Source organism: Aedes albopictus, chromosome 2 (assembly GCF_035046485.1).
Source record: "Aedes albopictus strain Foshan chromosome 2, AalbF5, whole genome shotgun sequence".
Lineage (NCBI taxonomy): Eukaryota > Metazoa > Arthropoda > Insecta > Diptera > Culicidae > Aedes > Aedes albopictus.
Window position 1 is genome coordinate 147,387,350 of NC_085137.1, and position 11,057 is coordinate 147,398,406.

Below are 11,057 nucleotides of genomic sequence, written 5' to 3' on the forward strand. Positions count from 1 at the left end.
GGTACAGGGTTGCAAGAGCAGAAGAGAAACGAATCCACCGCAGAAAAAAACGGCAACACGAAGAGAGTGTTATTGCTGAAGCGCAGGAAAGTATGGACAGGAACGATATGCGGAGATTTTATGCAACTGTCAATGGCGCGCGGCACAAGACTGCGCCAGTGCCCGCCATGTGCAATGACCGGGAAGGAAATTTGCTGACAGACAAAACAATGGTGGCAGCCAGGTGGAAGGAGCACTTCGAAGATTTGTTGAATGGTAGCAGCGAAGGAGCACCCAGGAACAGGATTAACATAATGGATGACAGTCAAGCAGTGGAACCACCAACACTGGATGAGGTTAAAAAGGCCCTTAAGGAGCTGAAAAACAGCAAGGCTGCTGGGAAGGACGAGATCCCGGTCGAACTTCTTAAGCACGGAAGCGAGCAGCTACATCAATCAATCCATCATATTATTATAAAGATTTGGGAGGATGAAGAATTGCCCACTAGTTGGTTGGATGGCCTCATATGCCCAATCTACAAGAAAGGGCACAGACTGGAGTGTGCCAATTACAGAGGGGTTACCCTTTTAAATTCGGCGTATAAGATACTGTCGCGTGTCCTGTTCAACAGACTGCGACCTCTTGAGGAGTCCTTCGTCGGCGAATACCAGGCTGGTTTTCGTGAGGGCCGATCAACGACGGATCAAATGTTTACCCTGCGGATGATCCTAGATAAATTTCGGGAATATAACTTGCAGACTCACCATCTGTTCATTGATTTTAAAGCAGCGTACGATTCAGTGAAAAGAAATGAGCTTTGGCAGATAATGTCAGAACATGGTTTTCCGGCGAAACTAATTAGGCTGATACGCGCAACGCTGGATGGATCAAAATCAAGTATTCGGATCGCGGACGAAGTGTCTACGTCGTTTGTGACCTTGGATGGATTGAAGCAGGGGGATGCTCTTTCAAATTTATTGTTCAACATTGCACTCGAAGGAGCGATTAGGAGGTCAGGCGTGCAGAGGAATGGCTCTATCATCACACGGTCGCACATGCTCCTCGGTTTTGCGGACGATATTGATCTCATCGGCATCGATCGTAGGGCAGTGGAGGAAGCTTATGCTCCTCTGAAGAGAGAGACAGCGAGGATAGGCTTGACGATTAACTCTACCAAGACGAAGTACATGATAGCGGGTAGAGACAGAAGCAGGCCTAGTGGTGTTAGTGCTGAGGTAGTGATTGATGGGGAAGTGTTTGAAGTTGTTGAAGAATTTGTTTATCTTGGAACACTTGTGACATGTGACAATGACGTTTTCCGTGAAGTGAAAAGGCGTATTGCAGCTGCGAATAGGGCCTTTTACGGATTGCGTAGCCAGCTTAGGTCCCGTAACTTGCAAACGCAAACAAAATTCGCTCTGTATAAGACGCTGATTCTTCCGGTTGCCCTCTACGGTCACGAAGCGTGGACGTTAAAGGAGGTAGACCGAAAAGCTTTTGGAGTTTTTGAGCGCAAAGTGCTGCGGACAATTCTCGGTGGGAAACAAGAAAATGGAGTGTGGCGCAGACGCATGAATCACGAGTTGTACCAAGTGTACGAAGATGCGAATATTGTGAAACGTATAAAATACGGCAGACTTCAGTGGGCTGGACACGTAGTGCGAATGTCGGAAGAAAGAATAGCGAAAACAATATTCAGCAGAGAACCCGGTAGAGGTAGGCGACTTCGTGGGCGGCCGCGAACTCGCTGGCTGCACGCGGTTGAAGAAGATCTACGATCCCTACACGTTCGGGGAAACTGGAGGAACATCGCCCAAGACCGACGAAGATGGTGCTCTACTATACGCTCGGCATTAGAGTAAAGTTACTTTGTAACCAACAAGGTATCAAGGTAAGGTATCTTTTTTTTGCACGGGTCTGGTTTTTGCTATAACTCAGTCAATTTTAAACCGATTCTCATGAAATTTTGTACATATGTAGGCATGATTAGTACTATTCGTGTACACAATTTCATGAGATTCGATTAAAAATTGGCTGGCTGAATTATAGCAAAATCCAGACCCGTGCAAAAAAAAAAGAATCGGGTGTAGTTCAATTGTCCTATCGTTTCTACCTAGATAAACCATGTCATTTTCTCAAGCGTAGCCTAGAAATGTCAACCTAATCATACACAAGTAACGTTGTTCAGCTAATAAAAAGCAGTCAGTTTTTATCCAAAATGTCACGTCGAACGCATTGACGTCAACAATTTGAAAAAGCGACTATGACATTGATAAATTACTAATCAAAATCAACCGAGAAACGTGGGAAAGAAAGCCCAAACAACATTTTGAGGCCAGCTGGCTGTAAAAGGTTCCAAAACCTGCCACAAATTCTACAATACTTTTATTAGGATTTGTAACGATTATCAAAGCTTTCTCAAATCCAACCAACTTGGAATTATTGCTTTTGAATAGACTCTACTCGGCGGTTCCTCCGTGTTTATCGAGCATGTCTGATGCATATGATCAGCCATACTCCATCTGCAGTAAGCCGGTTCGTGATGAACCGTTGGAGGCGCATTAAAGTGTTAAAAAGGTGATATGTTTCACTAAAGAACACTACATTACAACAATCAAATTGAAACTCATTCACTTTGATACCGTCAACCCCTGCGAACTTGGCCAGGGAACTTTCGATTCAGTATCTTGCTTCATAAGTGAAAAATCTATTTAGGATTTGCAGACTGTTCAGAATATTGTGCTCGCACGGTATACGTCAACCGAAAACAAGTTTGATATAGGGTAACTCACGTGTTTTCGGCAGTTTTGTTCTATTCGTGTAGATAAGATATCTCGCGAACTCCCGTTTCGGAGGAAGCTTGAAGTGCAGATCGTTTGCTGGGTATGATTATTGGAGAGGGTGGGCCATTGTTGGTAGACGTGCTCGTACCACTGTTCGCACTGCTAATTCAGTTCTGATGATTGGCAGCAGAGGAATCGCTGGTAGGATGTGATCATTTTGACCATCGGAACCGACCGACACAAAATAATGATTGTGGAAGGTTACTCCGGATGGATGATCTCACAACACAGCTAGGTCAGTAAGATCCAGAAGTGATTTTCTTCGCCTGAAAGAAAAGGAAAATATTGATTTCAATTTGAACCAAGTCCCAATTGATTTGAGGGTGAGGTCTTACCAGATTCTGCTAAATCAAACGGAATCACACCCACTGGAATGGTTCCCGACAGTTTTTTGAATATTCGGAACAATTTTCCGCTGGTTCTCGTTCGGATGGAACGCCACCGTGTCCACATTTTGGGTGTGTACAACGCAGGGAAAATTCCCGATCCGTGAACCAGTCCTGTTGTCGAATCTCGAGATCCGGTGGCCAGCTGCAGCTTGCATCGAAACATATCCCTCAACCCGGAACACTTCCCGGAATCGTGCTCTCGTGTCCACTTTTCCGCACTGATTTTCTTCCCCGTCTTCTGCGTCCTTGCATTGTCACAAAAATGTTTCTATCACAATCCGTTTCCAGCAGCATCTTCTCTCCCGCCGGTTGGCCGGTATTTACGTTTCCTGGTGGATGCACATCGGGGTCTTTTTTTTTTTTTTTTTTTTCCTTCTAAACCATAGGGGGATAAATCTGCTCATCAGACACCCTAACAGGAAGGTTAGGGTAGTGTGGGGATGAGGCCGTCTTCTACAATGCCGGTAGAAGCCAGGACTACTCTCTCCTCGACCCACTAAAACACATTCCTATGGTCGCCAAACCCTACGTCTCTCCGGAACCACCAAGAAGGTATTGCTTCAGAGAGGGGCTAGTGCATATCGCACCCTCAAGGTTAGCTGCCGTAGCCTAGCAGCAACGAACATCGATGACTCGCACTGGAGAGTCCATCACGATAGCATGCTGGCGCTTAGCCAGTTTCCCGAGTGGTCCTCGCCACTCCCTTTGTCCACGGAAGGCGGGCAGGGTCAACCCCGCCCGCGCCCTACTGCTGAGCGGACATCAAGAACTGATGCCCACATGCAACCCGATCTGACCTGCTGAAGGCAAGGGTATCACTACCCTTCAGGCCTTATCAGCTGCATCCGTAGGTTGCAGACAGCAGGGTCTCACCTACCCCGACCCTTGCCGGGGACCCCTTTCCAACCGCGGGCTCAGATCCAACCCAGTAGACCGACGCCACGACAGCACCGCTACCGGGACTTCCTCTCCGCGGCCACTTAATCGCTGTAAGGGTCGATCTCGACCGCAGGGCACCGGTATGACCTACGAAGCCGACTTCGAACCCCTGGACCACCTCTTGTACTGCATCTGGACTAGCCATTCTCCGAGTCCACGCGCCACCTCCTTTGTAGCTCCCAGACGATATGGGTGATAGCCGTTGAAACGGCATTCCAGCTAATCTCATCCCTACACATTCTCTGGACCAAGTTGTCCGGAGTTGTGTCCTCCCCGCATGTGGCAAGCATGCGGTCACGCATTGTGCGAAAACGCGGGCACACGAACAAAACGTGTTCCGCCGTTTCCTCTAAACCATTGCACACTGGGCATTCGGGAGAATCCGCATGCCCGAAACGGTGTAGATACTGTCGGAAGCAACCATGACCTGTAAGGACCTGTGTCAGGTGGAATGAAACTTCCCCATGGCGCCTATTAATCCAACTATCTACCCTCGGTATCAACCTATGGGTCCACCTTCCTTTGGTGGAACTGTCCCACGCGCGCTGCCATTTGACCATAGAGGCCATCCTGACAGTCTTGCGTATGCCTCTTGTGCCGCGCATTTCGAAGCACTCCATATCCTCACTGATAAGAATGCTGATGGGCACCATACCAGTAATGACACAGAGAGCGTCGTGTGACACGGTACGGTACGCGCTTGCAACCCTCAGACACATAAGCCTGTAAGTACTTTCCAGCTTCCGTCGGTAGCATTCAGTACTTAGCGCGGTACCCCACGCCGGGCCGCCATACCTAAGTATGGACGTAGCAACACTAGCCAGAAGCTTGCGCTTACTGGCGTACACCGCTGAGCTATTGGACATCATCCGGGACAGTGCCGCAATAGCTGTGGAGGCTCTTTTACAGGCATAATCGACGTGGCTACCGAAGGTAAGCTTGTCGTCGATCATCACGCCCAAGTGCTTGACAGAGCGCTTCGACAGGATAGTGCACTCTCCTACACTGATCTCCGTCTGCTGCGCCGACTGCATGTTGTTCACAACCGTCACCTCTGTCTTGTGGTGAGCCAGCTCCAGTTTTCTGGACCGCATCCACGCCTCCACAACCTTGATCGAGTGGTCGGTAGTCAACTTCACCTCCTCGATCGTTTCACCGTAGACTTCGAGCGTAATATCGTCAGCAAATCCGACAATCACCACTCCCACTGGGTACTCTAACCTCAACACCTCGTCGTACATGACATTCCATAACACCGGACCCAGGATGGAACCTTGCGGGACTCCTGAGGTTATGTGAAAGCACTTCCGACCCACCTCCGTGTCGTATACTAGTACGCGATTCTGGAAGTAACTTCCGAGAATCTTGTACAAGTACTCCGGTATCCCCAGACGCAAGAGCGCATCAGCAATAGCAGCCCAACTGGCGCTATTAAATGCATTCCTTACATCCAGAGTCACTACCCCGCAAAAGCGAATTCCCCTCCTCTTAGGCTCGAGTGCTTTCTCGGCGGTTTTTGTAACCGACAAGATAGCGTCTACGGTGGACCTCCCCTTCCGGAAGCCATACTGGTTGCTCGAGAGACCATTTACGCCCTCAGTGAACTTCAACATTCGATTGAGGATGATCTTTTCGAGCACCTTCCCCGCCGTGTCGATCAAGCATATTGGTCTATATGCCGACGGGTCTCCGGGTGGTTTCCCCGCCTTTGGCAATAGTACCAGGCTCTGCCTCTTCCAAGCTTCTGGGAAAACTCCCTCGTCCAGGCATTTCTGCATAGCAGACCTGAACATCTCGGGAGCTTCTGCAATAGCTACTTTTAAGGCCAGGTTCGGAACTCCGTCCGGACCTGGGGCCTTACCTACGCTAAGGGACTTAGCTATCCCCGCAAGTTCCACATCGGTGACCCTTTCCTCATCGCCAGCCCCAGTCCCCGGCTGTCCTACGAAAGGAGGCCAAGGACTAGGATCATGACGCGGAAAAAGTCCTCCAATGATCCCCTCCAACATCTCTGGAGATTGCTCTGTAGGAGCCATCACACCTCTCGTCTTGGCCATAACGATCCTGTAGGCATCACCCCACGGGGTCGTATTGGCACTCTGACAGAGACCCTCAAAGCAGGCCTTCTTGCTTGCTCTTATCTCGGTCTTGAGCGCGGCTTTTGCAGCGGCGAACACCACCCGCCGTTCGTTTCGCTCTTCCTCTGATCGTGCTCGCTGCATCCGGGGTCGGAAACGCTTAAGTGGTTCGTAGCTTCCCTAGCAATGAAAAATAGGGAAATAAACAAAATTGTTCCGCCGGGTGCAAATTTCGGGAAACAAAAGAAAAAAAAACACAACGGAACTGACAAAATCTAATGTCATGTCGACCAACCCCCTGAAGAAAGCGTTAGTTCTTGAAGCCGCCACCTTTGGTGGGGCGCCACAGGTTTGTTTACGAAATTTCAGTCTGCTGCAGGGTGGCCAGATGGTTTTCTTCGAAATCGGTAGATTTACTGAATAAAAATCGGTAGTTATCGGTAGGCTTGAAAAATTGGCTTTTAATGGAACTCTCAACAAAGTCAGCCATATTTAGTCGAAACAGAATCAACCTGATTAATATTTAAGAATATAGATACCCATAGCGCATGAAATTCGAATAGTGAATTAAAATCATGGAAAATATTGAACTAACATAATACTAAGTGCTGAAATAATGCAGGTCACCATCATTGTATTACCGTCATATAATCTCTGGAATTATTCCCATGGATAACTCCAGACTTCTACTGGGATTCTATCAGGTATTCCTGCTGGAATTCCATCAGGATTTTATGCTGAGATTTTTTTGTAATCCTTTTGTCGAAAGGTTTCTGTTGGGATTCCTCCAGGAATTTATCCAACAATTTTATCGAGGTATTCCTTACGGAAATCATTATGAAATTATTTTTGGTATTTCTCAAAGAATGCCTTTTGAGATTTCTTCTGGAATTTTTGATAAGTTAACACCAGGAATTTCTGCGCAGATTTCTGCATAAATTCCTGATGGGATTCCTTTTTTAACCCTTCATCCTTGAAAAGTTAAGATTCCTTTAGTAATTCCTGATTCTTGTAACCTTGCAGCTCTGGGATTGGGGTGGTAAGGGATCTTCAGGGTCGTTGAGCGTGATTTTGGGGCTTTATTTTTACCGTCAAGTGGAGGTGCTGAGGTGAACAGGAGCACTGATATAATTACGATGGCGGACAAAGGGAACTCCCACAAAAAGGAACAAGAGATGGAACAAAATGAAACCGCACCAGACTCAAACACAAAATTCAACAAAATGGAGGAGTACTGGGACGTCGAGGCTTGGCGGTTCCTTTCGAACCCGGAAAGACGAACAAAATACAAAAAGTAGTGGAAATGCTATTAAACAGAAATATACTCTTTAAAAGGACAGGCAATCTATTTACAATTACTATATACAATTTTATTGTGACGTCACATTTCTTTATGGTTTTGTGGTTTTACTTGCGGTTTTTAGTGGAGGTTGTGGGCAGATTGGGAACTGCTGCTGGTGGTTGCTGGTTGGACGGAGCTGCGGGGATGGACGAGCGGGTGATCAGGCCGCTCATCTGATGACTGGTGATGGGCTGGTTTGGGAACCGATGTCGGGCTCATTGGCGTCCTCCGACTTGGTTCACTCGATGAGATGGCGGTTTGAGGTGTCCGCCGGCCTATTGCGTGTATTTGCGGGTGCAATGGCGGGTTTTTGCTGCACTTCACTGGGGGGGGGGGGGGGGTGCGCTGTCGTGGTTTTGACCTTTTTCTGGCGAAGAAAGGCCACAAATAAAAAGAAAAGGCCCAAATGCTTGGACCTAACCATCACAGATTAGAATTTCGCACTGTCCTCAGCACAAACCTCAACATTCTTCTTGTTCACAATTTTAACCACTTAATTACCTTTTCTTGTTGTTTTATATGCGATGTTCTTTGTACACTGGTTGTTTGCTTGCTTGTTTGTTTCGCATTTTAACGATTAAGAACTACAACAATTTTAACAAATTTTAGAATAAGGTAACAATTGGGTTTTTAAATTAAGAAAAATGTATTAGTTTTTTGGTTTTATACGGAAGAGCATCTTTTTCTGAACCACTATGATTTTTTTCAGATTTTTTGAACTTTATTTTGGTACCTAAAATCAATTTCAAATAGATTTTTCGAAATCACCTTTTGACAGCTGAGCAACTGCTTGACAGCTCCACCCAGTACAAAATGCGACGAGGGGTGATTCGACAAATCGCTCCCATACAAACTTCAAACTGATTTTTAAATAGGTTCCCGAGCACCAAAATTCATGAAAATTTGGATTTCGGCTCAGTTTTACATGCAGATTCTGAATATGTAATTATCTGAACACCGCTAAAGATTCCAATTAACATATTTTTCAACACACTGACCCATTGTCTTCGTTGCCGTACTAACACCTTTTTAACGTACTAACAATTAACTATTTAACTTGCATGGCTAAACGACTAAACCACTAACAAAAGAGAAAAAAAGACTGATTAACAACACTTCCACTAACAATGAGGTTTTAACAATTAACACTAACCTCGAAATTTTTCTAACAAAAACTACACACGCGCGCACTACTAAACGTCCCGGTATTCGCAGCAAAAAGAGAATGTCTGCTTTGAAGCCTGGGGTTTTTTATAGGATACGGTACAATTGTTTAGCATAATTTTTTATAATAAACATTTATGTTTCTCGTTTTTCGTCCCACCCTAATGCATAACTGTGGTGTGCTCCATCTGTCGGCGGGTACAAAAAGGGCGAGGTAATCTTTTGCCCCGATTCTCAAACTGCTCGACATCAAGCAACACTCACAAAATGACAGAAAATATATAGCCACTCATTCGCTCACAAATCCAACTGCGAGTATCTGACCCGAAGTATATTGGGGAATATTTACAAAGGGCGTAGGAAGGGAAATCTGGGAAAAGGAATTGGAAAAATTCTAAAATTGTGGTGGAGCCACAAGCTTAACTTGGAACCAACGGTTACAATTCCCCGTCGACCCTCCTGAAAATGAAAAGAATTTTCATTTGAATTTACATATTCGCTTGACTTCGCGCATACTTAATGGTAAATGCTCTTTTACATAGACATTTTAATTGAATATTCTATTTTCGATTTGTGCATTCTGCATGGTAAATGCCTTAACATTTCTATTTTAAAGTTTCGTATTCTAATTTTGCTTTGCGCTTTCTTGCTGGTAAGTTTAAAGGATTTTCATTTTCATTTAAGTATTCTAATTCTTCGATTCACTTTTGTGGTGCTTCTGATTGGCCCTTTTAACATCTTGCAACCTTCTTCGACTAATGTCGTTTTCGTTTTTGCGGTGGAGCTACACCGGTGTAGCACTTTTGCACCGAAAGTGTTCGTTTTTGATTTTCGTGCTGCACCGGTGTAGCACTTTTTCTGCACCGCTCAAGATAGTGCAGCACTCAAAAATTCGAGAGTGTAGCAGGTGTACACCGTGTCCACCAATCAACGTTTGCAAAGTTGTAAATATTTTGGTTTTTATTCACGCACACCAATGCAACTGCACCGAAAATGTTCGTTTTTGTAGTGAAAAGTGTAGCACGAAGCGGTGTAGCACCGCCACAAAAACGAAAACGACATAAGCGAAGAAGCAAAGATAAACACTGGGTAACTCATTGCACACACACATGAGTATTGGGAAACAATCGACTCGTCCAACTATGTAATGTTTGCATCCGCCGCGAAACTACGGTCCGCGAAACCGAGTTGTTCGACGTTTACCTACGATCCCGACAAGGAGAAACTAACAACATGTTAACCGCGAAAGAATTTTCCGGAATTTACGGGTCCGGATTCGATTTATTCACTAAGGGAAGATTCAAATATTACGTCCATCACTTTTTGGGATTTCTAGACCCCCCCTCCCCCCTCTGTCACGCATTTTCCCTATACCTAATACACGTAGTGTCACACTTTTGTAGACCCACCCCCCCCCTCCCCCAAATGTTGGACGTAATTTTTGAACGTTCCCTAACCGGTCGGCTTCCATCTAACTGTTTGGGGGAATCGGCCCACGAAATTTTCTAACGACGGCGGCGATGAGGCAGTCTGTCAGGTAAGGGTAATATTTTGTAAACATTAGAGTTGACTTTTAATTTGTTTTTCTATTTTCAGCATCCTTCGTGCTTCTTTGGTGCCCGCGTCCGGACTATTCAATGGTGAGTACTCATTTATTCAATTAAACGACTGATCTGAAGAATTCATTGATCAGTTTCGGTTTCAGGATCTACTGCTGACCGTCCGCCGAATATGGAAATCGTTGGGATATGACAATCCCACAGCTCTTTCAGGTCGAGCTGGTCCCGATCGATGTGAGAGATTGAGGGATTCTGCAAAATCCGCAGAGCACAAACCACCGTTCATACGAAGATGGGGTTGTATCCGCTACACACAGATAGTTACCTCCTCATTTGTTAACCTCAGGTACGAGACCTGATAAAAATATAAACACCTCGCTGATCTTGTCAGGAGAGAAATGAATTTGTTGTTTGCTCTTACTCTTCAAGAAAAGATTTTCTCAGAAGAAAAGTTGGTCGTCTTGCCTCTATGCATACTAATCATTTGTTACAAAATGAAAAACATTTTAAAAGTTCACTCTTCAGTTTTCGGGCCTAATATGGTATTTCGTGTAAGTCGGGTTGTTTACTGATCGCGAACCGATCATTTCTCACGCGCGAATTCTCGATTGGTTTATCGATCAGATTCGGGTCGTTGCGTCACGACGTTGCGTTCGGGATGGTCGCTTTGAACATTTACCGGCGAATTTTTGTTTTGTTTTGATCGTGATGTTTCGGAGGATTAGGGGATCGGTGAAAAAGAAACAATCTTTTCGTCGAACGCA

General features: G+C 45.6%; 1 long non-coding RNA gene across 1 annotated transcript; it reads right to left on the bottom strand.

The window, feature by feature from the left end:
- Window positions 1-7,365: 7,365 nt before the first annotated feature.
- On the bottom strand, window positions 7,366-10,020 carry LOC134289090 (uncharacterized). Its single transcript, XR_009998267.1, has 3 exons — window positions 9,795-10,020; window positions 8,569-9,489; window positions 7,366-8,154 (listed from the first exon to the last, which is right to left on the bottom strand). It is a non-coding gene; the product is annotated as an uncharacterized LOC134289090 (long non-coding RNA).
- Between the last annotated feature and the right edge of the window lie 1,037 nt (window positions 10,021-11,057).